General features: G+C 38.0%; 1 long non-coding RNA gene across 1 annotated transcript; it reads left to right on the top strand.

Annotated features, from left to right (window-relative positions):
- The first annotated feature begins 15,797 nt into the window (after window positions 1-15,797).
- LOC138846696 (uncharacterized) lies at window positions 15,798-20,564 on the top strand. The gene is made up of 3 exons (XR_011384228.1): window positions 15,798-16,467; window positions 18,669-18,740; window positions 19,298-20,564. It is a non-coding gene; the product is annotated as an uncharacterized lncRNA (long non-coding RNA).
- Window positions 20,565-22,028: the final 1,464 nt, after the last annotated feature.

A 22,028-nucleotide genomic window follows, 5' to 3' on the forward strand; every position in this document is an offset into this window, starting at 1 on the left:
TAAACATCTGTGAAAAAGAAAAGTTGAATTTAGTCTTTTTTTTTTTTTTTTTTTTTTTTTTTTGCAGGCAGAGTGGACAGTGAGAAAGAGAGACAGAGAGAAAGGTCTTCCTTTTGCTGTTGGTTCACCCTGCAGCTGATCCGATGGCAGGAGCCAGGTGCTTCTCCTGGTCTCCCATGGGGTGCAGGGCCAGAACACTTGGGCCATCCTCCTCTGCACTCCCGGGCCACAGTAGAGAGCTGGCCTGGAAGAGGGGCAACCAGGACAGAATCCGGTGCCCTAACCAAGACTAGAACCCGGTGTGCTGGCGCCGCAAGGCGGAGGATTAGCCTAGTGAGCCGCAGCACCGGCCTTGAATTTAGTCTTCAAAGGAAATATGTGAGTGTGGTCACTTGATATAACTGTTAATGTCGTCTCCCAGCTTGGATCACACACATGCTATATGGGAGTGCCTAATTTGAGTCCCAGCTTAACTTCTTCTTTTTTTTTTTTTTTTTTCTTTGACAGGCAAAACTAGACAGAGAGAGAGAGAGAGAGAAAAGTCTTCCTTCCGTTGGTTCACCCCCCAAATGGCTGTTACAGCCGGCACGTTGTGCTGATCTGAAGCCAGGAGCCAGGTGCTTCCTCCTGGTCTCCCATGAGGGTGCAGGGCCCAAGCACTTGGGCCATCCTCCTCTGCCTTCTCGGGCCACAGCAGAGAGCTGGACTGGAAGAGGAGCAACTGGGGCAGAATCCAGCGCCCCAACCAGGATTAGAACCCGGCGTGCCAGTGCCACAGGAGGAGGATTAACCAAGTGAGCCGCGGTGCTGGCCCTCAGCTTAACTTCTAAACCAGCTTCCTGCTGGTGCACATCCTGGGAAGCAGCAGAGGATGACTCAAGACGTCAGTCGGGTCCCTTCTACCTGCATCAGAGACCTGGATTGTCTTCCAACCATCTGCATGGCCTGGCCCAGCCCTGGCTTTTATGGGCATTTGAGGAGTGAATCAGATCGAAGATTTCTCTCTGTTCTCTTTCTCCCTTTCATTTAAAATGATAATAGGGGCAGGCACTGTAGTGCAGCAGGTAAAACAGTACCAGCATTCCACATAGGCGCTGGTTCAAGTCCCTGCTGCTCCCGGTGCAATCTAGCTCTCTGCTATGGCCTAGGAAAGCAGTAGAAGATGGCCCAAGTCCTTGGTCCCCTGCACCCTTATGGGAGACCTGGAAGAAGCTCCTGGCTCCTGGTTTTGGGTCGGCCCAACTCCGGCTGTTGCAGCCATTTGGGGAGGGAACCAGCAGGTGGAAGATCCCTTTTTTCTCTGCCTCTGCCTCTCTGTAACTCTGCCTTTCAAATAAATAAATACATCTTTAAAAACTAAAATAAAATGAAAATAAGTTATCAAATCTTAAAAGCAAAGGAAGAAAATATGAGTTATCATTGTAACAATAACTTTAGAACCTTGATAAGCATGAAATTGAGGATACTATAAACATAAGTTGCTTAAATTAAAAACTCCTAAAACAGAGTTACATAAAAATCAGTAACATAACTCTAACCTTGTATGCTGTATCTATTTTTATTTAGCTTGACCTTCTTAAAATTTATTTTGCTAAATCTGACTTATGAACCTGTCTGTTGAATAGTAAAGGACTGATAGATAATCCTGAGATATTTTTAGCTATTTATAAATATAATGTATGTGTCATGGATATTCTTAATAATTAACTGAATAAAAGGCACACATTTTAGTACTGAAATGAATAAATGCAATCTACAGACCATGTATATGTCACTGGAGTCATTCTTACTAAATTATAGCTTAAATAATATTTGAACATGGATTGCCAGTTAAATATATTTGATTATCTAGTTTATTTTTAAGAAAAAAATTTAAAAATAAAACACACACATTATCATTTCATAGTCTTTAATTTTGAAATGAATTGATGATTTATCTAAAAATAAAATTTATTATCCAATGGAGGATGTATGTAGTAGAAGACCATGGTCAAGGATTATACAAGAAGAGAGGTCTTCAAAAAATAAAATGGGATTAACAGATAAATTTATTAAGGTGAAAAAAATTTTGAAATCCAAGTATACTGATTTAATAGTGAATATTTTCTATGAATATTTTGTCATGTATATTAAATACTTACATATTTTTAATATGTTATCAGATATTTTCCTTGTACATTTAGTTTTGTTTAATTTGAAAAAGAAACAAAAAAGGCAGACAGACAGAGAAACAGAGCTCCCAGTTCCTGGCTCACTCCCTAACTGCTTGTAATGGCAGGAATGCTGAAGTTAGGAGCTGGGAATTTAGTCCAGTTCTCCTGTGTGGATAGCAGTAGCTCAATTACTGGAGCTGTCACTACTGACTCTGAGGGACTGCATTAGCAGGAATTTGGAGTCAGAATCCAGAGCTAGGTGTCTAATTCAGATACTCCAATGTGGGATGCAGATAGCCTATCTGGAGTCTTAACCTGTGAAACAGTTGTCTGCCTCTGCATTTTTAAATTTCCATAAAATTTAAAGCCTACAGGAAAGCTGTAAACTCTGCACCCAAATTTCCCAAGCATTTGCACTGTGCTTTAACATGAATATGTACATAAAATGAATGTTACACACAACAAATGAAGCTTGGGTCTAAATTTATATAAACACTCATATGTACATATTATTCTATGAAATATTTGAGAAGTCGAGGATATAGATCCCTGTTCTCCAAATTCTTCATTGTGCAATTCCTAAGAATGAAGATTTATATATGCATACTGCAGTGTTAGAATTAGGAAAATTTATATGGCTATAAAACTATTATATACTCCACAGTCTATATTTAGATCTTCTGAGTTAACCGATAATGTTTTCACTGTGCACTCTTTCATTGCTAATCCAGTGTGCAGTCCAGGGTTACACATTGTGTTTAGTGTTCCTGTCTCTTTAGTCACCCATCTAGAACAGATATTCAGTCTTTATTCATTTCTGTTGACCTTGAGAATTGTGAAGAGTTATTGAGTGGTTACATTGAAGAATGTTCTTAAATTTGAGTTTGTCTGATTTCTTTTAGTGACTTTGAATACTTGGTGCTAGGGTCTGAATATGTGTCTTCCCAAAACCCACATGTTGATATGAAATCTCCAAAGCAACAGTCCTAAGAGATGAGGATTTCTGGGGGAGGTTAAGTCATGAGAGCTTTATGCTCATGAATGGGATTAATACATTTATAAAAGGTCTTCCAGAGAACTGCCTTGCCCTGCTGCCATGTGAAGATGCAGCAACATTTATAAAGCAGAACGTAAATTCTTACCACACAATCTGGTGGCACCTTGACCTTGAACTTCCCAGCCTCCAGAACTGTGAGAAATAAATTCCTATTATTTATACATAAGAATAGAATAAAAAACTTGGAGATTCTGTGAGTTATGTCTACTATAAAATTGCTGTTTCTCCCTTGTAATTAATGAGTCATTTGTAGATAGACATTTTAAAACCACTTGAATATTCTTTTTATCAAACTGTCACTAAATAGTTTACACTCCACTGATGATTTTCCAAATCTATCATTCCCTGTTTTTGTAAGTTGGCATTCAACTTGGAAGAAAGAAATTTCTTTGCTCTTTCCTATTTTAATTAATCAATTTATATTATTATAATTGTGGACTCATGGATTATTTTATTATTCAAGGAGCAATAGTCCAATAGTTCATGACTCATGTCTCTTTATTGATTCCCAAACTGTGATAATTTTGACCAGTGAAGGTCTTTCAAGCTGGTTTCTGTGCCACTCAGACACTCATTTCTCTTTCCTTATATAATTGCTTATTTTCAGGCACATTAAGAATGTCAAGTTAAGGCCGGCGCCACGGCTCACTAGGCTAATCCTCCACCTTGCGGCGCCTGCACACCGGGCTCTAGTCCCGGTAGGGGCGCCGGATTCTCTCCCGGTTGCCCCTCTTCCAGGCCAGCTCTCTGCTGTGGCCCGGGAGTGCAGTGGAGGATGGCCCAAGTGCTTGGGCCCTGCACCCCATGGGAGACCAGGAGAAGCACCTGGCTCCTGCCTTCGGATCAGCGTGGTGCGCCGGCCACAGCACGCCGGCCGCGGCAGCCATTGGAGGGTGAACCAAGGGCAAAAGAAGACCTTTGTCTCTGTCTCTCTCTCTCTCTCACTGTCCACTCTGCCTGTCAAAAAAAAAAAAAGTCAAGTTAAATTTCTTGACCAAGACCTGAATTCAACGTCCTCTCATTTTAAAGAAGTTTTACAAAACAGAATCTGAGGGACAGGCAGTTAGTCTTGCACTTAAGATGCTAGTTAAGACAACCAGGTGCCATTTCAGAGTGCTGGTTTCAATACCAGGCTCTGTTTCCTGACTTCAACTTCCTGCCAATGCAGACCCAGGAAGCATCCATTATTTGGGTCCCTACCACCCATGAGAAAGACCTACTTTGTGTCTCTAGCTCCTGGTTTTGGTCCTGGACCAACCCTGGTTGTTGCAGGAATTTGGAGAATGACCCAGTAGATAGGAGCTCTCTCCTGGACCCTCCAACATCCTCACCCCCACACCATTCTAATTAAAAAAAATAACACAGCAGGATCTGAATAAATATATGTTCTTTGCTGAGAGTATGCCATTAACTTTAATCCCTCTTAGTGGAAAAAAACAGAAAAAAATATGTGTGTATGTAAATTCTATTCAATTGTTTCAAAATTTTATTATTTATTCAAAAATCTGATATATATAGAGAGAGGGAGCGAGAGAGAGGGAGAAAGAGAGAGAGAGATCTTCCATCTGCTTCTTCATTCCTTAGATAGCTGCAATGGCCAGAACTGGACCAAGCCAAAACCAGGAACTTCAATCAAGTCTCCCACATGGGTAGAAGGGGTGTAAAGACTTGGGCCATCTTCTGCTGCTTTCCCGGGCTATACCAGAGAGCTGGATCGGGAGAGGAGCAGCTGGGACTAGAACCGGTGCCCATACGGGATGCCGGCGCTTCAGGCCAGGACTTTTAACACCACCGCACCACAGCACTGGCACCCAAAATATGTTTTGATTGATAGTAAAACCTGTTTTGGAGTCAATCTAGTAACAATGTGAGCTGGTGCATCTTTTCATAGATTTGGGTATACACGATAGAGACAGAATAATGAGATTCAGAAGGTTTTAGGAAATAGTGATTTTTTAAAAGGGTAAGTCTAAAGAATAGATTTAGGAATATTGGAATATTTGGGCTTTGATTTGAAAGGTTCCCCTGGACTTGTGAACTGACTCAGGAAATATACTTTAAGTGTTTGATTTTTCTTACTTTTTTCCTTTGCTCATTTTCTTTTGCTTAAAATAGATGCATACCTACATTTCATCTGCAAATAATTTAAAGCTTTGTTGTCTAAAATGGCCTTTCCTTGTAAAGCACCATTGTGCTTCCATGAGTTCCCTTTTAGCTCAACCACTGTATGATTTAATCACACCAAGACATACACAGGGCTAGTACTCCTAAGATGTTCCAGCTAGTGTGTGGCCATGTATGGGCTGGAACTTAAAATTCCTAACTTTGAGTTTTGTGCAATTCTCATGGCATTTGTCTTTCTTATTTTACTTCATTTCCTCCTCTTCCTTGGGTACAAATTGGACAAATACTTCCTCAGCGAAACGTTTCAAGCAAGAACCTCAGGGCACAATATCAGCAGATCTCCTCTTGGTGTATGTGGTGATGGCCTAATTTCCACTGCGTGTTTGGGGTAGAAAGGAGGATCGCTCTCAGGAGAGGTCCTACATGCTCTAGCCTTAGTGGGTCTTTAATTCAACAGTGATTAATTACTGCTGTCCGGTGCTCTGCTGGGCCCCGGAGAGAAAGTGATAAATAGATACAGAGCCTATGTTCATGGAGTTCACAGTCTAGTGAGGTTAAGAATAAGTACTATTCTAGATATATATATATATATATATATGATATAATGGAACCATGATGATAAGCATAACTTTGGATGATTATTTACAGGATTCACAAAAGCAATGCTGTATAGTCTGCATTTTTAATGATAAAAAATATTTATTTGGGGGAGAGAAGAGTTTGGGGTGACTTTATAGGCAAATGTGGACACTGTGGTGTTCGGCCAGACTCACTTTTCAGACTGAGACACGCATTCTCCTCCTTTCCACATCATACCATCTCTTATAAAGTTGGCTGCTGATAGCTTATAAGTGAGTCTTTCTGTGGCTTGCTTTCAGCCAAAGGAAGATGTCTCACCCACTGTATCCCTAGCATTTTGGGTAAGGGATTCTGAACTTGTATGTGTGTATGATACATTCATTTCATTCTCTAGCCTCTACTGTATTACGTTTTTCTTGTGCATAATCCCATTTAAATTTTAACATCACTATGAGATCTGCAATCTCTAATATCCTAATTTTTCAGCTTGGGATGCTGGGGATACAGTGGGTTTTAGATTTGGAGTTTGTTTTCAGATCATGAAATGTTTTCCTACACTTCACCAGCTGAGCACCTCTAATCCAAAATATTAAAATTCAAAATTCTCCAAAATATAAATTTTAGCATAAAGTTAGCCCTCCAAAAGTTTCCAGTTTTTTTTTTTTTTTTTTTTTTTTTTTTTTTTTTTTGACAGGCAGAGTGGACAGTGAAAGAGAGAGAGACAGAGAGAAAGGTCTTCCTTTGCCCTTGGTTCACCCTCCAATGGCCGCTGCAACTGGCGCGCTGTGGCCAGCGCACCGCGCTGATCTGATGGCAGGACCCAGGTACTTCTCCTGGTCTCCCATGGGGTGCAGGGCCCAAGCATCCTCCACTGCACTCCCTGGCCACAGCAGAGAGCTGGCCTGGAAGAGGGGCAACCGGGACAGAATCCGGCACCCTGACCCGGACTAGAACCCCGTGTGCCGGCGCCGCAAGGCGGAGGATTAGCCTATTGAGCCGCGGCGCCGGCTCAAAAGTTTCCAGTTTTAAGCATTTCAGATTCTGAATGTTGAGATTAGGAATGCTTGACCTCTATTATCACTATATTTTGGTAATGGGTTTCAAGTACACATTTAAATGCAGAAAAGTATGCTTTACCCATGGGCAAAACTAAGTGTCAGAGATGACTTCTGTAATAACATTTTATAACTATTTCTATTTTAAATGAGTATAATAAATCAATAAATGTAAGAATAAAATCTGTTTTATGTGATTTTTCTTTTTTTTTTTTTTTTTTTTTTTTGACAGGCAGAGTGGACAGTGAGAGAGAGAGACAGAGAGAAAGGTCTTCCTTTGCCGTTGGTTCACCCTCCAATGGCCGCCGCTGCAGCCGGCGCACCGCGCTGATCCTGGCAGGAGCCAGGAGCCAGGTGCTTTTCCTGGTCTCCCATGGGGTGCAGGGCCCAAGCACCTGGGCCATCCTCCACTGCACTCCCTGGCCATAGCAGAGAGCTGGCCTGGAAGAGGGGCAACCGGGACAGAATCCGGCGCCCCAACCGGGACTAGAACCCGGTGTGCCGGCGCCGCAAGGTGGAGGATTAGCCTATTGAGCCACGGCGCCGGCTCTATGTGATTTTTCTACTGTAGGTTCTAGAAATACTATGTGAAGAATGTAGTCATAGTCACTGACTTTCTAGACAGTTTTACTCCATAGTGAGTTTACACTATCCCATGAATGCAGTGATTAAGAACACAAATTACAGTAAAGAGCTAACTTTGGTGCCTAACATTAGTCCCCCTGCCTGGATTGCATCTGGGAATATAAGAATAACTTAATTCCTTTATTGTTAAATACTTAATAAACACCTTCTATATTCAAGACAGATGTGTCATACTTTGAAAGCTGTTCAGATAAGTTTATAAGAGTGGATTTTTTAAAACTCTAGAATGAGTAAAATATAATAGTGAAACTGTAGAGTAAGAAGTCGTTCATACCATAAGGAAAGTAGGGTGAGAGTTTTGAAAAAGACAAAATAATTTTTATTTGATAGAAACAAAGAAGTATTCATTGATATTTTACTTGAGACTTGATGGATGAGACTATTTAACTATCATCTAAAAGTCTTTTCATATACTCTTTCCATCCATAGACTTCTTTTCTTCTTCCCATCAGTATTTTGAGATACAAGGTGCTACTGTGGAAAAATATCTGGATGCATGATCAGAAAGATTTGAATTCTATTCAGGATGTTTGTTTGTCTACTATGTGTATGTAATATGTTGATGGTATTCTTAATGTAATTTTTATGTTTTAATAAGCACATCAGTGCATTTCCTGTCTCTTGAATCGAGGGAAACCATTTAGTATTGTGAGCTTTGTTTACTCCATAAAGAAGTGTGAAGATGAAATATTCTTTATGTACATCTGAAGATCAAAGGTGTAAAGAATTTGACAGTCTTTTATAAACTGTATAACATCACATTGCTGTAAGGAATTGTAACCAGAACATTAAGTCCCAGACAAACCAACTAAGTCATTTCACAAAGTGTTGGATGACTGAGTTTAAAGCTTTAATCTCTTAACATACTATTCAACACTCTGAAAACATAGTCGAAAGAGGGGAAAAAGTAAGGAGAGGGCTACACAGCCTCTTAGAACAGGACCTGAATGCCCATTAAAATGCATCTAGCAAAGGACATAAAACCAATGAGAAGAGCAATTTATTTTTACTGCTGGGGCAAGAGTCATGCAACTATTTTTACTAACTGCGGTTGTTCCCAAGTCTATCGAAGAACCTAAAATATTTATGATAGCAGTGTCTGTGGGAGACTCTGTCGCAAGCAGAAAAGCCAACCTGGGATGGAATGTGTTTGTTGTCATTTCCTTGTCTGATAAGTAATGCAGTGAAAGTAGAGAGGGACTGAGCAAATCCTCAAATAGCACATCAAAAAAAGAAAAATGAGGAAACCATGGCACTATGCCAGGAGCAAGAGCTTTGCCAGTTTGGCACTTTGCCTACCTAGACTTGGGGATTACCCTGTAGTATATTAAAGTATCAGCTTTTTAATTTACCATATTATTTTCCAGATGTTTTTGGTAAAAAGGGACTTCTCAGCAAACACTTGAGTGCTTGTCAGAGAATTACACATTTAATATTACACTACTCATTATTTTAATTAATGACAGGAAGAAATTGCTTGAAGAAAATTCTTAGTCACACAAAAAAGAATGTTAATATTTTATGAAGGGAGGAAATTATCCTTAACTCTGATGAATTGGAATATTCAAAAATTATAATAGGAGGAATATTGCTGGGAAAAACGAACTGATTATAGTGCCAGTTATACACTATTGTATACTAATTTGGAGAGAATGAGATTGTGAGGAAACTTGACATTAGAGCAACATGATGTAATATTGAGTAACATACATGAAATTAACCTGTACCATGCAATAAATAACGGTTCAGTTAGAATTTCACAGTGGGCTTTAAAATAGTGTTGGATGCCAGGGACATAAATTCTAATTGCTGGTTTGTTAGCAGCTTTGTGTATTAATGCCATAGCAATCACTTACTGAATGCTTTCTTTGTGTCAGACATTGTGTTAGGCACTTTACACAAACATAAGAATTTAGAGCAACATCCCATTCTGCTCAGGAGAATGGGACTTATAGACTTCAAATCATTTTCTCAAGTGCATTGGGTAAAGGCTAGGCCATTCTAGTCCCAGTTTTGAACTGTTATAATTAACTTTTTAAATCTCTCTCAAAAAAATTAGTTTTCCCATGTTTCAGATGAATTAGCTACGTTTGGAATTCTGTTTGGTCCTGTCCAGTTTTGAAATTCTGAGGTCTCTTTTTGATTGTATATTCATTAGTTCCTGCTGTGTGCCAGGCCAGATACCATACCAAGCCCTAAGCTTCATGATCAGATATTTAGTAAACCCATGCTTACTGATACCTGCATAATGCTCCTCCTCTTGGACTGACTAATATTTCCAGCTAGGAAGAAAGTCCTTTTCTGCCAGAAACATCTGAAAAATAATATTGTGACTTTTTAGATGCTGCCTTCAATGAAACATATGTAAATATATGGGATATAACCAATTCTCTTCACAATAGCTTAACCTTGCAGAATGTTAATCTGCCTACTAATGCCCTTCAGATTCTGCCATTACAGCAGTCAGTTATTGGTATCTTCCTTCATTCCTTTTAGCTGAACACTTCTTGGATAGCTGCCCCCTTGCCTTCCAGTAGAATTGCCTTGCTTGTGTTTTGAAGGTTTACAACCTTGATACCCCTTTACTAATGATGTGGATCTTGAGAAATGTGAATATTGGTACTAACACTATGAATGTTAGAAGACTATTTCTTTTTGTAATAAATTAGTACAAAAGCAAGCAAGACCTCTATTTTCATTCTTGAACACTTATTCCTATGATAAATTTTTGAATAGTAGAGATCTGAGTTATATACAGCAGGTACATCATTGGGTACATTAATGGAATTTATTTTTCACAGATATAAAAATCAACCATCATTTATTTTGTATTAGAAAAAATATATAGGAATAATGGCTACACTGGAGTGCCAAGATCTATGTGACTTCTATCTTAGTCTTTTAATGTTGAATCCTTCCAAAAATAATAGCCACTCCTGGCCTTCCTTGTAGTATGACGTGCTCTACAAATAAAAACACCCAGGCCCGACTCAGGCAGAATCAACATAATTAAGTGTCCATTGAGCTCACATCTATGTTCTTGCCTCACCTTCAGTTCCAGCCCCCTGAAGTTCTGCTGTAGCCCTGACTCTTCTTTCTCCAGCACAGTTCATCTTGCCACCCAACCCCCAGTGCTGGCTTTTGTATCACTTTTCTTATCTTAATTACTTTGCCCTTTAGAATGAACTTTTATTTCTTTAAAAATAATTATTTCAGCATTTGGGAAGAACAGCACAGAGTGTTCTTTATGGTTTAAGGGATTTATAAGCAATAAAAGTTTACTTTGAAAACCCAATGCAAGAAGGATTAAGTTCTCTATTTTCCTATTGAGAAAACTGAAGCTCACACTGCTAAGTGATTCATCCCCGAATCAAAAGACAGATATTACACAGGTATGCTTAATAAAATATAAAACTTGCACTTAGATAACCATTGCATGTATTCGATACATACAATATCTTTAGAACTCTATAATTGGAGCTCTTTCTAGGGCAACACCTTTTATTACAAAGTACAAGCAAGAAGAAGGGAAATAGTATGAGAACATAGTATTTAGACAGATTTTCAGATTGTATTCAAATATATCTTATCCATCAAGCCCCAGATAAAACATCAATGAAGCCTTCTTTCTGTATCTATCAGATAAAAATAATGTTGTCTTTCTAAAAATTCCCACAGTATTTTTCCTCTTATGATAGTGAACTATTTCCTACTTGGTGATTTCAGTACTTCATTCAGTTGCCTCATTCTCTCAGCTGCATAGAAAATGTAAAAGATGAATGCTGCTATTATTAGTGTGAATCCTCATATCTTAAATGAATATCGTAACTCATACAATCGTTAACCTTTTTTAATGATTTATTTGTTTTACTTGAAAGGCAGAGTTATAGAGAGGCAGAGAGAGAGAAAGAGAGAGAGATCCTCCATCTGTTGGTTCACTCCCCAGAGATAGCTGCCACGGCCAGAGCTGTACCAATCTGAAGCCAGGAGCCAGGAGTTTTGTCCAGGTCTCCTATACATATGCAGGGGCTCAAGGGGTTGGTCTTTCTTCCATGGCTTTCCCAAGCCATAGCAGAGAGCTGGATTGGAAGTGGAACAGCAGAGACTCGAACCAGCGCCCATATGGGATGCTGGTATTGTAGGTAGTGGCTTTACTGGCTATGCCACAGTGCTGGCCCCCAATTGTTACTTTTTAAGAGATAGCTGATTGTTAATATCAAGACATAAAAACTAATGTTTAGTCATAACAAAAACTTGACTTGTAATTCAATGTTAGTATCCCTAAAATCATTAGTTAATCAGGCTCCAAGATGTTTACTCTGCTAGAATTCCAATTCCATCCAGGTATAGGCAAGATGATTTCTATGAATCCCATGAAGGAAATAAATTCTGCCTCAGAAATGTTCCCAGGATGATATTGGGCATTAAATCAGGAATATAGAGGTCCTAGATAACAGATGCCACTCTGCTAATGTGTAGGCATACTAGAAGACTGGGCTACTCCTTTATCGAACTTTTGCTTCTAAGTATGGAACCTGAGGCATTTTAAAGAAAACTGGCTGCAGAGGATAAGCTGCCTTGGGAAGATATCCAAGTGAGACTTACACTATTTTCTCCTCCTCCTTTTTACATGTTACTAAACTGCTTTGCCTCTACCTCAAGCTGTAGCACCCAGCATTTTATTTTACTATTGATAAAAAGATGAGACATTTTAAACAGATTAGGACAGTATATTAATAGTCAATTACTGAATAATAAGTATCCCTCAAACTTTGGAATTTAAAAATCTAAGCACTTATTATCTTCTGGTTTCTATGGTTCAGAAAACCAAGGCTAGCCTAACTGGATGATTGTGGTCCAGTATCTATTAGAAGGATTCAGTTTAGCTGCTGGCCAAGGGTCCAGTCATCACATAGCTCAACTGGACTGGAGAACCTGCTTCCACGATTGCTTATGTTATTACCGGCAGGGCTCAGTTCTGTGCTGTGTGTTGGCTGGAGGATCCAATCCTCACCAAGTGCTGGACATGGGACTACTTGGTATGGCAGTGGCTTCCTAAGGGCAGGGAGTCCAAAAGAGAAACAATGGGAACAAGAGAGCATCAAAAACAAAAACTGATGTCTTTTGTAACTTAATCTTGAAAATATGCTGCTGTCAGTTTAGCCATATGCTTTTGCTCACATAGGACAATATTGTAAAATCCAAGAGGAGCCTCACAAGGGCATTAGGGTAATTTGGGGGGGAGGGATGGAGTGCATCTTGCAAGCTGACAACCGCAATCTACCCTCTGACACCAAGGGTTTATCTCCCTCACACATGCAGTATAAATGCATCCTCCACCACCAATTATCCTATCAAAGCAGCTCAAATTCTAGAATCTTATTTTCTTTTTTTAAAAAAGATTTATTTATTTATTTGAAAGTCAGAGTTACAGAGATGGAGAGACATAATCTTCCATCTGCTACTTCACTCCCCACATGGCCACAATGGCTGGGGCTTGGGCAGGCCAAAACAAGGAGCTTTTTCCAGGTCTCCTACATAGGTGGCAGGGGCCCAAGCACTTGGGCCATCCTCTTCTGCTTTTTCTGGGCCATTAGCAGGGAGCTGGATCAGAAATGGAGCTGCCAGGACTCAAACCAGCACCCCTAGAGGATGCATGAGACAGCGTTACCAGCTATGCCACAATGCCGGCTCCTAGAATCCTGTTTTCTGAATCCAGTCTCTGTGAGGATGAGGCTTCTCTGGTGTAGTTGTTTGAGTTTAATCATTCAAGGGCAGTTCTTCATAATGTGCAGAAATAAAGCAATGTTATCCATAACCTAGACCCAAGACATAATGAGTTTGTTAGAGGATAATGGCTATGGACATCCAAATGTTGGGATTTTTTGATTAGGCTCATGGTCTAGGAAGTATTCTTAACCCACCTCTCAGCTTTTTGTTTATACCTCTCATTTATCATTCCTATTGCACTAAAGGCACTATGTGTTTTCAGCTGAGTATTTTTCTCGGCCTACTTCTTGTCAATACACAGAATTTGGAATGTCTTAAAAGTTTCCTTTCATTTTCTACTTTGTCTATTTCAGCCCTACTGCCTATTTCTGAACTAACAGTTGCCTTACAACTTTGTGAATTGTCTGTGAATCCTTTTTGGGATCTACTTCATTAGTAATAAAACACAACAAATATCTTCAATTCCCTACCTTACCTTTTGCTGAGATTCTTGAGAACAAAGCCTTTACTCTTTGTAGAAACTATTGTTTTATTCAGAAGATACATGCGCATGCTCAGTACACTAGAGGATTTTTTGATTGCCTTAATAGTACTCTAAGATAGCACTTGTGATCTTTCAGAGGTCTTCATCTTTTTAAATAATCATACTTTTGGCTTTATCTTCGGATTATGTTTTGTTACATGCAAATACAGAATTTTTCAGGATCATCAAGTTCTCTCTCGTTTTTGTTTAACTTCCCCTTTATTTTATCTATTTCTCAACTCTTACATTTTGCTGTTATCAAAGAAGCCAGAGGTCTGGCAATCTGTTTGGAAATCTTAGATAGACTGCCTTCCACAGTAGGTGCATTTTCCACATTCCATGTATTTGCAGGCCATTGTGTTGCTAATCTTTGTGCAACCTCATGACAAGGGTCTTTCTCTCTCCAGTTTGCAGAGCATTCATGTCACTTTCTCAAGAAACTGCCTGCAGCTTTATCAAGACCATGAGGCTTTCTAGTAGCAGCTTCTACGTGATGCAGGGTTTCCACTCTGGTCTCCAATTCTACTTCTCAATTTCTAAGCCACTTCCACATTTTGAGTCTTCAAGTATCCTATGTCCAGGGACCAAATTATTCCAAAGCTTAAGCTTAAAAATTAAAGAAAAAGCTATTAACTCTCAGTTTCTGTTAATTTGTAATCTTTGAAAGACTTAACTCTATGGCTGTGGTTCAGGGTCTCTCATGAGTTAGTGGTTAAGTTGTTGGCAGTATTTGGATTGGAGAATCTGTTTCCAAACTCACTTACATAATTGTTGGCAGGACTTGGTTTCTTGCTGACTGTTGGCTGAAGGCCTCTTTTCTTCACCATATGGGCCTCTCCATAGGGCTGCAGAACACTGAAAGTTAAGCAAGAGTGAGGGAGAATGTGCGTGAAGGAGAGTGTTCATAACCGAAGCTGTGATCTTGAAAATGACAAAGCTTCACTAAGCTACATGCTACTGATCACACAAAGCACCCTTGGCACAGTTATAGAGATTACACAAATATGTCAAAACCAAGAAGCAGAAATAACTAAGGACCACCCTGGAGTCTGTCAGTCACAAAGCTCAGGTAATGCAAGAGGTGCTGTAACTTTAAGATGCATAGAATCAGGAAGGTGAACATTTGTGGAAATTAATTTCATATTTATCTAATTCCAGATGGAACCTGTTTTTCTCTAAAACTGACATTCTTACCAGGTTCCAAAGGGACAGATTGGTGACATCTCCATAGTAAGCTAATCCAACTTTGTTTGTAATGAATGGCTCCTATAAATACTGAGAACAATTGAATAGAAGACCAACTACAATGAATAATTAACATTTAACATTTTTAATGTTTTTGTACAGAATATTCTATTATTTAAGATATGTTGTACTCATATAATCAGACTTCAGATAATAACCATGATATCCCTACTAATTTTTTTACTTGGTACCAGTCTTTTCTCCACTGTAAATATAGTATCTAACATACTAGAAGGTGTTTGAGAAAAATACTAATTACTTCTTACAAATAAAGCCACCGATGGATCTAATTTGGTCTAAAACATGGCTGCTGTTGGAGATTTCTTCATGCTTTTGTCCTATATACCAACATTGGGAAAGCACTTGGCATGGTCAAGTCAACCAACATTTTATTTTTAAATAAAAAGGTAGATTGTTGAGTGGATAAGTGATAGAATGGACAGGTAATACATCAGTGAGAGTCTTCCTTATGTATACTAATTCAGATAATTATTTTATTTCTATGATTCTCCAGAACATGTTTATATATATGAATTGTTTTGTAATTTAAGTTACAAAAGTTCCATTTATTTCATATATTCAGATTAAGTGATACTTCCCTCCTTCCTGCCCATGCTCCAACCCTTCTTCCTCCTCACTCTCCCATTTCCACTCTTAATTTTTACAATGATCTATTTTCAGTTTACTTAATGATCATAAAGTTAACACTACACTAAGTAAAAGAGTTCAACAAATAGTATGAATAAAAAAGCAGCGTTCTTCAATAGAAGAGACAAAGGCTGCAAATGATCATTAAGTCTCAAAATGTCCATTTCACTCCAATACATTACATTTTAGGTTCTCTGTTACACCTGATCAAGGAAAACTATGCGCAAATTGTATATACTGTGTAATTCATCTCTCTGTTCACTGACATATAATTGCTTAGAACCCACAACTAAAAGAAATTCTTAAAAAATGAGAAAGCATACTGTTAATGTAGATTAATATAATATTAAAAAAGTATTGAACTGTGCTTATTTTAAAAAGTCCTCTAAGCTCCTAGTTTGATACTTGATATATTTAATTAATCCAAATTTCTATGTTTATGCCCATAAAGGATATGGATTCCCTTAACTGTAGTCATAATAAGGGATTACAAAGCATAAAGAAAGTAGCTATTTAAGAGGTTGCATATTCACAGGTCTAAGGTGGTAAAATTACTTTCTCACTGACTCTTCTTTGTATCAGAATTTCAGCTTTGCTTTTGAAGTTATGGAAGTCACTTTAATGCCAAGATTTTTCTGATAAGGCTTTAGCACTGAATAGATCTCAGAACCTTTCAGATTCTTCACTTAATTCAGCTATTTGCAAAAGGTAAGAAAATAAAATTACTAAATGAAGGAAGATGGCATGACAAGGTCTTTATTTTTCTTGAAGAGAGCAGAGTGTCTGAGAGGGGCTAAACAATTATGTGATAGCCAGCTTGGTTTGATGTTACATAGAGAGAAATATGGGCACATTGAAACTTTTAAGTACTTTTCTTATGTCAAAATCATTAAGAACCATTCATACTTTGTAAGTTAGTTTTCTGAGATTATTAGTTTCTTCTTTAATGTGTGTCTTTTTTTATAATTTCTTAAAGAATCTTCAAAATAATTCTGATGCCTTAAAACTAGAACATGTACTGAATAAGACTCATAATATCTCATTCTTGGGGACATTATAATTATCTGGCATATAAGCATGTATGGTTTTGTGTCACCGAAAAAGTCTCAATGGGCATAATTAATATAAAATGTATTCCATGTTCACAAGAAGATTTTTTTCTTTCAATTGAGCATATTTTTCTGATTAATAATTCTCTCTGAACAAAAATCTTCTTCAATATAATATCTTCTTTTTAAAAAAATAGTTATTTATTTATTTGAAAGGTAGAGTTACAGAAAGGCAGAGGCAGAGAGAGCAAGGTCTTCCATCTGCTGGTTCACTCCCCAGATGGCTACAACAGCCAGAGCTGGTCCTAACCGAAGCCAGGAGCCAGGAGCTTCTTCTGGGTCTCCCATACAGGTGCGGGAGCCCAAGGGCTAGGGCCATTTTCTACTGCTTTCCTAGGCCATTGCAGAGAGCTGGATTGGAAGTAGAGCAGCCGGGATTCGAACCAGTACTCATGTGGGATTCCAGCATGCAGGCGGCGGCTCTACCTGCTATGCCACAGTGCCTGCCCCTTCCTCTTCTTATTTTTTTGAAGATTTATTTATTTTGTATGAAAGTCAGAGTTACACAGAGAGAGAAGGAGTGGCAGAGAGAGAGATGTCTTCCATCCACTGGATCACTCTGCAATTGGCTGCAATGATTGGAGCTTCACTGATCTGAAGCCTGGAGCCTGGAGCTTCTTTTGGGTCTCCCATGTGGCTGCAGGGGCCCAAGCACTTGGCCATCTTCTACTGCTTTCCCAGGCCATAGCAGGGAGCTGGATGGGAAGTGGGGCAGCCAGGACTGGAACCTATGCCCATATGGGATGCTGGCACTGCAGGCGGCGGCTTTACCCTATGCCACAGCACCGGCCCCCCTTCTTTTTTAACCACAGACAACTAAGTTACAGTGATTATGTTGACTGGATTTAGGGTCTGTAATAATTGTATGCTTAACTGCTGTGAATGAGAATATAAACCATTCCTCTTGTGGTGTTAAGGAATTATTTTCCATCTTGATAAAATATTGCTTATTTTAACATACTTGATGCTTTACATTTGTAACTGTCACAATCCTCATTTTTCTGCAGGTGTTGTTGTCACACAATAAATATGGAGATTTTCTTTGTCACTTACTTGATTAAAATAATGGAAAACATACAGTGAAAAGAATATTTCAGTGCAATTCAGTCATTAGCTTAGCTTCCTTTTATGAGTATCATTCTTTCAATAGCTTCACAAGAATATTAGTCTGTGTGTTCTCAGAGGTGATTTACAAAACTCATTAAAGATATGGAAATTATTTTAGAAACTATCTAAATTGAATTTAGGAGTGATGATAAAACCTATGTATGATTTCAAATAGTACACATATCATGTGAAGTAGAGCTCTTCAATAAATACAGAAATATGAAATTGAATTTTCTAAGACAAAATTTCAACTACTTTTCATGCTGTTTTTAAAATTTGTATTCAGAAAATATGATCATCCTACTTGGATAAATATACAAGGTTTTTAGTTAATGGACCAGTTTTGCCATTCATTGGTTCTGGAATCCTAAATGTATAAGGGCAAAACTGATCTTGATATTCTTGTATTTACACCAATGGCTAGCTATTACTCTGAAAAAGAAGACAGAGTTATTTAAATGGTTCATGTTCTACTTTTTCTATTGCTGTGTGCATTGTTATGTTCCTTATGGCAGTAGTCCCATCGACATCAAATGCTATGATATCCGTGGTCTTTAGTTGTCTGTGCACCCAAACTTTTGCAGTGCCTCATCCCACTTGGCAAGCTCCTAATATTTATTCTTTGAAAATCTGAATTTTCACAGAGTAAGTGGACTCTGAACCATCTAATTCTTTTTTAATTTCTATCACAAGGCCACATCACATTGCATTGTAGATTCCTGCTCTCTGATCAAACTCCTTTTCTGAACTGGAAGCAATGTGAAAGTAAGTAGCAGGGTAGACTTGGCATTCTTTATACCTCAGGTGGAGTATAGCACATGGAAAAAAATTGATGATATATGGGTTGCTTGAAAGAATGAGTGAACAAAGAAAAGAAACAGTGAATTAGAAATGCAATTTCAATTTCCTGTGCTTAGATATGTGGATAAAAGCACAGGTTTGTTGGAAGGCAGAGCCGTCTAGTTGTCTATCTATGTCCTTTTGCTCAGTCCTGGCTCCTTAGAAACATTGTGTATCTTTATGAAGCCTACAAACCAGTTCTGGCATGACTCATATATGTAAAGAACAGATTTTCATTTTGTTTTAGCTCATGCTATTTTGCAGTGTTCAATTTTAGACAACTGAAACTGAAACTTCATCTGAACATACATTATTGGTATGAAACTTTATTGAAATAATCGGTATCAAAATTATTAATATAATGCTACTAAACACTATAATGTGTCTGTGTCCACGAGTGTATACACACACACACACACACACACACATGCACAAAACAGAGACAGAGAAAAAGTAATTGTTTTTCCATTTGTGCTTCTCAGGAGTAAATAATCAACCCATTTAATGAAGGAGGAAATTCAGTCTTACCTAACAAAACATGTACCACACTGATTGCAAAATTTATCTTTGAGAAAATACAAATTATTGCATACCCCAACTTTACTAAGATGTTGCTAGAAGCCAGTTTGTCCCATCTAAACAGGTAAACATTTAGTGTGATATCCTACAGGTAACTTATCATTAAGATGTATAGTTCAGGCAACTTTGGGTGTGATAATCATTGAGTACAGTGGAAGAAGACTGATAAAATCTAAAGGGCTGATGCCCCATGTATTGAAGTTTCAAGTGCATTACTTAATAGATTATGGTTATGATTATGCATAATGTATAGCTTTGTTAATCTCTTGAGATGATTATTGATAAGTTTTTTGATTATTTGTATTAACCCCTTGCCCTTGATTCCAAAGGCACCCATATTATCTTAAGTTGAAAACATATCTTCTAATGCATTTGTTTGCTTATGCCAGATAATAGACCATTACAATTGCTTTGACTTGATTTATATGCTGTTTAGGCTTAAGTTTTTATTAGTATATTTAAGCTTATGTTACTTCTTGATGGTTAAAATAGAAATATTCCCAGAAAACATCACAATAGACAGATCTTGGGATTGTTCCAGAGCAGAATATATACCATAATGATGTTTATATGTCAGTATAAGAATATTTCACTATAAGAAATGTAGTGTCCCACTTTCTGTGGTTCTCACAAAAAACCTGACGTGATCATGATGTACTTTAAAAAATTACTCTCTTATAAATTTGTTACAACAGATTAGGCTCCAAACTGATATCTTATTTCTGATGGTTCAGACTTTTCCAAAGAAGTACCCATAGATTTTCTTTCACCCCTCAAATTATCATCCTTAGTCAGTATTGATTAAGTATCTTTTTGAGCTCTGTTGCCTTGTACACACTGTGCAAATTCCATCAATTTTTCTTCTCTTAAAGGGCCTGAAACCTAAAAAACACCAATGGTCAGCCTTGAGGGATCCAAGGCATCACATAAGTGTCCTATTTTTCATCCCAGAGAAAGGGTATTAGTGAGGCTGAATAGGCATAGAGTTAAAGGAAGGATTCCTGTCTTTCTTGGCTTTGGGTCTTTACACAATCCTGAAAAGGAAAAAGACTGCTAAAATAAGTGTACTTGTAAAGAGTTAAAGAACAAAAAATAAGGAGATGAAAATGTTTATTATATGATTCGGTCAGTTATACCATATATATATGTTCAAATGTTAGATGGCCCTACAATAAATGTACAAATATGTGATAATCAAAAAAATTTAAATTTAAAATGGCCTGGGAGTGCAGTGGAGGATGGCCCAGGTCCTTGGGCCCTGCACCCGCATGGGAGACCAGGAGGAAGTACCTGACTCCTGGCTTCGGATCAGCATGGTGCGCCGGCTGCAGCGCGCAGGCCGCAGCGGCCATTGGGGGGTGAACCAACGGAAAAAGGAAGACCTTTCTCTCTGTCTCTCTTTCTCTCACTGTCTAACTCTGTCAAAAAAAATTATAAGATTTGTGATAAATCTAAAAAGAAAAAAACGCTAGAGTCATGCCTCAGTATCCATGAACACCTTGCCAAGAATGTTCAAGTCCCTTACATAAAAGGGCACAGTACCTGCATATAACCTACAAATAACTTTCCATATACCTTAAATCATTTCTAGATGATCTATAATACTAAATATAGTGTAAATTGTATGTAAATAGCTGCTATCCTGTATTTTTTAAGGAGTAATGGTAAGGAAAAGTTCACACTGAATATGCACAGAGGTCCCTCCCCACAAATATTTCCCATCCCTGGCTGCTTGAATTCATGATGCAGAACTCGTGAATTAGGAGGGACAAATTGTGATGTTTTAATTGAAAAACACTTCAGTTCTCTGTTAAACCAGCAGATTTGAGACAGTGTTTTGGAATTTGTTGAACACACACGAAAAATTAGTTAGAGATGTAATACTACTTTGCTTTTGCATGTCATAGTTTATTATTTTAATTATAATTATTTAAGTTTCTGTACTTAGGACACTCTTTCCTTATGTCAACTTCAATTAAAACATTTCTATGGACAGGAGAGAGCAATTAAAATGCTTTCATAGCACTTCTTTCAAGAAATTGAGCTTCCTAAAAGTCTTAACAATACAAAACATTTAATGATGTTAATAATGATAGTGATAATAGTTTTTTCAGTACATATTTTGGGCATGTACCATATTCAGCGTTTTGTTAAAATAATCTTACATGATCTCAGAATAATTCTGCAATGCAGCTCCAGGTCTTCAAACCAACCTGACTACAAAAGCAATTTTTCTTAATATATTTTTTTCTTCACTATAAACCCTCAATTAGGCAAAGAGGATTTGTGATGGGGATGGATATAGTGGTGCTCTGAATTTGTCTTTTATGTCTTCAGACAATTTATATGACCCTGTCAAGAGTTTGTTTGGTTGTTTGCTGATGACTTGATCCCAGAGGAGAGAATGAAATAGCAAACAAAAATTTGTCACACATTTTATAGAATTATTTCTCATGGTAGTGAACCATAAAAATTCAATATCAGAACTTAAGATTTTTAGAAGCCTACTTTTAGGGAAAAAATGACTGAAATACAAGAAGCAGTAATTAAGATTTTAAGACACGAGGTAAACAATTGTTTCACTCATTTCGTTACAATATTGGTTTCTTGTATCTCTCCTTGTAGATCATTGGA

Source organism: Oryctolagus cuniculus, chromosome 18, assembly GCF_964237555.1.
Source record: "Oryctolagus cuniculus chromosome 18, mOryCun1.1, whole genome shotgun sequence".
Lineage (NCBI taxonomy): Eukaryota > Metazoa > Chordata > Mammalia > Lagomorpha > Leporidae > Oryctolagus > Oryctolagus cuniculus.